Source organism: Chamaea fasciata, unplaced genomic scaffold (genome assembly GCF_029207755.1).
Source record: "Chamaea fasciata isolate MVZ Bird 193981 ecotype frontalis unplaced genomic scaffold, bChaFas1.0.hap1 SCAF_16, whole genome shotgun sequence".
Taxonomy (NCBI): domain Eukaryota; kingdom Metazoa; phylum Chordata; class Aves; order Passeriformes; family Sylviidae; genus Chamaea; species Chamaea fasciata.
This window is the reverse complement of record NW_027094101.1, coordinates 6397-12411: the sequence shown is the minus strand read 5'-3', so window position 1 is coordinate 12411 and position 6015 is coordinate 6397. Positions and strand designations below refer to the sequence as shown.

The following is a 6015-nucleotide window of genomic DNA, read 5'->3' as shown; positions in this document are numbered from 1 at the left end:
GTCTTGTTCTGAGCTGTACTGACAGCCGTGCACCGCCCTGATCCATTCCGGCGGGTTAGGTCTTGTGAGAAGGCAAAGACAGGTGGAGGATTCTGACCGTAGGATTCTCGGGCATCCATCTCTGCGTCTCTTGGGATAAGTCATCCCGATGGCATCTTGTTCCTGCAGGGTTCTCTGAGCCTGGCCAGCTCACCTTCCGTCTCACCTCGGTCATCTCATTCCGAGTTCTCTGGACCCTCAGGGTCGTTCTTCTTGCCCAGAGTTTTCTGTCCCTGTTGTGTCCCCTCGTTTGTCCTGTGCTGTGTCACAGGTGTTGGTGTGTGTTTGGCCCGGAGCTGCTCTGCCTTGCTGCTCAGTCTGGGTGTAGGGGTACGAGGGTAATAGTCCTGGGGGCTTGAAATTTGTGATGTGGGGTGTAGTTAGACTGTAGAGGGTATTCCTAGATTGCCACAAGATGTGTGGAGCTGTCAAGGTATCCTGCAGCACTCTGACTGTTGTCCTGACTTTGTTTCAGATGCAGAGGGATGAAATCCGTGGCAGAGCCCCCCATCCTGGGTGAGGGGCTCCCCTGAGAAGATCGATCGCTATTCAAGGTGGGAGTCACACATTTCACATTTATTGGCACTCCAGTGCAGGCCACCTGCGTTTACAGCTTCAAACAAGTGATTTCCTTGGTAACCCCTGGGCAGCAGCTGGAGCCTGCTCCGGGCTGGGCTGCGGGAGCAAACACTTGTGGCTGACACAGCTCCACACTGAGGGTGCTTGGGAAAACACCTGCCTTGTCCTGGAATTTTTTTTTTTTGAGCTTTTGACAAGGTTTTAATCATCACCTTGGTAAAAATAAATGGTAAGGACTGAAAACATGAGAGGCTGGCAGGTTATACGCACGAAAGACAACTTTTTTTTTCTTAAATATTTGTGCAGCCTATATCTTAATTTTGAGACTCTTTTTTGGTCAACTTTATTGTAAAAACCCCTTATTTTCAAGTTAGCTGCTTCAATAATGAATTTGTTTTACAAATAGCCGCTAATGTCCGAAGGTTAAAGCACCAACACCAACATCCCACCTCTTTTATTTTTGCAGCAAAATTTTATCTTTACTAAACTTGAAACTTGATGTTTTTGCAGGTAGTAAGTTAAAGAAGGTGTTTATCTGCCCATCACTGATAGTCAGGGTCATGAAGAAATTGCTCTAGTGTTCTAAAATAAATGCAGATTTTTAGGCCTCTCCCATTCTCTCTGACTAGCAGCATGTGAATTGATTTTTGATCTCCTTTCTGTTGGTGTCTGTGGGTTTTAAGCGGCATGGAGAAGGTGTCTGTGGACATGGCACCCAGGGAATGGTGCTGGGAAGGGCAGGATGGAAAGGAGCTGCTCAGGAATCCAGAGCAGCAGTGGAGTGGGAGCTGGTGCTGCTGCCTCAGTCACACCCTCTTGGACAGTCTGTGCAGTGATAATATTCCTACTTTCCTTCCTGAACCTGGGGTTGGAGGAGAACAGGAGTCTTGGCATTGTTGGAAAGGGGAACTCGAGGGAAAAACTGCTGTTTGTGTCCTCAGAGAGCAGTGGGAAGAGCCTGGGAGAAATCCTGGCTGGCTGAGGGATCCTTGTGTCCCCTCGGGAATAAATCCCTGCGTCTCCTCAGACCTGCTGGTTTGCAGTAGTGTTTGTACACCTTTCGCTGCAGCTGTGGTTCTTAATAACTGGAAGTCCAGGGATTCTGGGCGATTCCCATAAGTTCTCCTGTTTTGTAGGAGCTGCACGGTGAGGTCAGCATTCTGAGGGAGGCCCTGGCACAGCTGCCAAGGGCAAGGAACGTGGAGCATCCCGGGGCTTCTCCACCCGAGTTTCTCCCGGAGCGTGCTGCGTGTCGTGCCGGATGTTTAACCCGGGTTTGGGGTGTTCTCCTGCAGTCCCAGCTCTAACTGCTGCCCCTGAGCCCCGGCCTTGCTCTGTCCCAGCACTGAACCTGGCAGGTGGGTGTGCTTTTCCAGCCCTTGAATCCCACGGGCAATCCCAGATTCCCGGAGCTCCCCGAGGCACAGCCTGGCCTCCCTCCCTGGGAGCTGCACCTCAGTCTGCCTGGACCAAGGCCATCCTGTTTGAGACTTTATTCCTGTTGCTTTTCCTCTTGCAGGTAGTTGGCGAAAAGGAGAGAGCCAGTAGGAAGTGAAGCCACTGGAAGGCCTTATCCCAGTCCAAGGTTGGATGGGAGTAACTGGACCTGTTGAATTCCCACTTCCCTTTAAATCAGAGCAGAGGAAGCAGATTTTAAACCATCATTCCATGAACTTTCACCAACTTCATGACTCTTGCAAAAGTTTTCAATGTTAGAAATTCCTGAGCTTGTTTTCCAGGCAGGCTTGGATTTAGATGTTATTCCTTCCTTTTAATTGAAGGAATAACTCTGATTTTCTCTCTGATTTTAGTAAGGGAATATTTATTTATTCCAATTTTCCATCCTAATTGGAATTTTTGTACCTTGTAGAGCACATTTCCAAGGAAATTTACCCAATTAATATTGGTAAATCAGCAATTGTCCAGCACCATCTCCACAAAATTCTGTGAATTCCCAAGAAAACTTTGAAGTATTTATTTGCCACGATTCGTCTCTTTGTAAAGTTCAATTTACTGCATTTTTAATTACATAAATGCCATTAAAACCTGAATCCAGGCCTAGCTGCTGTTCCTTGGACACAAGGGGCTGGTTCTTTCCTACCTTGGCACATTTGGATGTTTGTCCAAAATGAGCTTCCCACTAAAATAGAATTTGTTTCCAAGCAGAAGTGGGAATTGTCTAGAAAACCTTCTGTTCTGGGGGGCACTGGGTTTGTTTCCCTTATTGCTGCATAATTGAGGAAAGCCATGGCGCTTTTTTAGGCAGTGGCAGGAGGTGAAAGCTGCATTTATTTAATTTTGTATTTTATTTCTTGTTATTTTTGTATTTTTGTGCTCTTTTGTTGTGGTTTTTCATGTTGCGTTTTGTGGTTTTTGAAAGACTTTTTCTTCAGTTTTTTAATTTTTTTTTTTTTCTTTAGCTATTTATTTACTTGTTAAAACTACTTTTCGTTTTTTATTTTTATTTTTTTTAAATTTTTTTTCCACTTTTTTGTTACTTTGAAATTTTTTTCTTTTGGTATTTTAATTTTATTTATTATTTTCTATAGTTTTGGTTTATTTTTTCATGTTTTCTTTGTTCCTTTTTTTTTTTCCCCATACTCTTTCTTCCCCCAGGCGCCTGGGGGTTTGGCTGTTGGCAAGAAAGATGAGAAATGACCTCGGTGCCCGCTGGACGTCGGGATGTCATAGAGAGCGCAGTTGGCAAAAGCTCTGTATTTTCTGCTCCATAAAACTCCTGAAGGGAGAAAGCTGTGACCACCGTGGTGCCGTTTTTTCCTTCCCAGCCCCGACCAGGTCTCCTCCTACCCGTGCACAGTGTTACCAGCAGCAGCCTGCTGTCCAGGCTGTCGAGGCGTATTTCAGAGGGAGCAATAAAAACAAAGTAGACGTTTTATTTTGAACTCTCCGACCCTGCTTGTTTATTAGCAAAGAAATCCAAAACAAAGCGAACAAAAAAAGAAAACCCCCAAAATACAATCCCCCGCAACCCACCAAAAAAACCCCATACAGATAGAGAAAATATGCCCATATTATTTAAATAAAGATTAAAACTTTACCCCTTAGAAAACCAGGCTCATTTAATTCAAATTAATTGTATTTCTGATGTGTTAGGTTCATGAATTCATCTAGTGTAAAATATCGTTTAAAATATAAACAAACGAATTTAAAAAATAATGAAAAAGAAAAATAACAAAAAGTATAGGATATGAAAAATAATATCAATAAAAAATACACAATATATTATTACATACTACACGTTTTATAAATATATTTAATATACATAATATAAACATCTATAATGTACATAATCATATTTAAATGAAATGTATTATTATTTATAACATTACATAATAAATAATAAATTATTTTATATATAACTTTCTATATTTAATATCTATAATAAATATAATAGTATAATAAACATAATACATGATGTATAATGTACATAATATAAAAGATGAATTGTAATGATGAATGTAAATATCAGAATCACAAAGATATAAAATATTGAAATAGAGCCTGAACGAAAGGCTTTTTTGTTTCGGTCTGGTTGCTGGCAGGGTTCTCGCAGGTGTGCTCGGGGGTCTTTTGGGCCATTTATTCCGGAGGCTGTTCGGAAGGGCATTCCTGGGCACGTTCGTTTATGGCTCCGCTCCGCGCCGCCGCGCGGCAGTGCTGCCACCCTGTGGGCAGAGAGCGGTAGTGCAGCTGTCCCTCCCGCCCGTCCCGCCTGATCTGTGCGGCAATGCTGCCACCGCGTGGGCAAACAGCGGTAGTGCAGCTCCCCCCCCCCGCCCGTCCCGCCTGATCTGTGCGGCAATGCTGCCACCGCGTGGGCAAACAGCGGTAGTGCAGCTGTCCCCCGTGCCCGTACCTCATGCTCTGTGAGGCAATGCTGCCACCGTGTGGGCAAAGAGCGGTAGTGCAGCTGTCCCCCCCCGCCCGTCCCCGACGCGCGTGGCAGCCCCGCACTGTGAGCTCGGGGCCGAAAGGGAGGGAAAAAGGCAAGGAGCCCGGGCGCGTGGCAGCCGGCTGCCTGCGCGCGCCACCCGGACCTCGGAGCCGTCCGGGCGCGATTTTCCGCGGCGTTTGCGGGTGTGCGGACACGGGATGGGGGCGCAGCGGCGCCGCGGGCGGCAGTCCATTGGGCCAGGCGCTTGTGGGAGGAGCCGAGGGGGCATTTTAGTGGGTTCCACTACCAAGATGGCGGCTAGACGCGAGGCGCCCGACCTTCCAAAAAGGGCGGCCAAAAGGGCGGGAAAAAATAAGGACCCTATAGGCGTTTAGCCAGATGCCTGCACAAAAACCCCGACTACGGCGCCGCCCGGGCGCAATTTTCCGCGGCGTTTCCAGGTGTGGGGACACGGGCCGTGTGCTCAGCCGCGCCGCGCTTGCTTTGAAATTCGTGGATTTAGTCAGGCGTCTGTGTAAACACCTGCAAGGGGCCTATGCCGAGCCGCAAAGAACATGGCGGCCGGGACGGAAGTGACCACAGCCGCAACAAAGATGGCGGCAAGGAAAAGCGGAAGTCACGCGACGCCCCTCACAAAATGGCGCCCAGGCGCGAGGCGCCCGACCTTCCAAAAAGGGCGGCCAAAAGGGCGGGAAAAAATAAGGACCCTATAGGCGTTGAGTCAGATGCCTGCACGAAACCCCGACAACGGCGCCGCCGGGACGCAATTTTCCGCGGCGTCTCCAGGTGAGAGGACACGGGCCGTGTGCTCAGCCGCGCCGCGCTTGCGTTCAAATTCGTGGATTTAGTCAGGCGTCTGTGTAAACACCTGCCGGGCGCCTTAGCGGTGCCGCAAAAAAGATGCCGGCGGGACCGGAAGTGGCCTCAGACGCAACGAAGATGGCGGCAAGGAAGGGCGGAAGGCTCGTGGGGCTCGTCGCGGCCGAAAATCGCCGAGTGCAGCTCACACCCTGCAATGGCAAAAGCTGTTTTATTAAAACTCAGCCGAGAATTTTCCTCTTATTTCCAGGTCACAGGATACACTGAGGCTGAGAGGGATCCTAAAATCTGACTCTCAAGCGGACGGACCGTTTGAGAATCGAACTCAGCACCTTGGCATTACCCGGACTCTGCTCCAAGCAGCTGAACCAATCTCTGCATTATGGGGATGGACCTCCATAGGATGGCAACGCTTGGCCCCACTAAGGTAAGTGCAGTGCCGCCTTCTCTGCCAAAGCTGCTTCACACACCAGCCCCTGGAATGGCTCGAGGGCAGAAGTGGCTGGCAGCTCACGACAGCACAAAGCTCTTCCAGTGACGCTGATTTCCTGTCCTTTCCAGGATTTACCCAGCAGCTGCCGTAAAAGTACTCACACAAAGTCTCTTTCCGGGCGGAAAGGAGCAGGACAAGTCCTGAGGCTTCCCTTCTTCCACGGCCAAAG

General features: G+C 48.3%; 1 long non-coding RNA gene across 1 annotated transcript; it reads left to right on the top strand.

The window, feature by feature from the left end:
* Positions 1-290: 290 nt before the first annotated feature.
* On the top strand, positions 291-3375 carry LOC136297951 (uncharacterized). Its single transcript, XR_010723251.1, has 4 exons — positions 291-593; positions 1755-1976; positions 2138-2203; positions 3235-3375. It is a non-coding gene; the product is annotated as an uncharacterized lncRNA (long non-coding RNA).
* The last annotated feature ends 2640 nt before the right edge of the window (positions 3376-6015 follow it).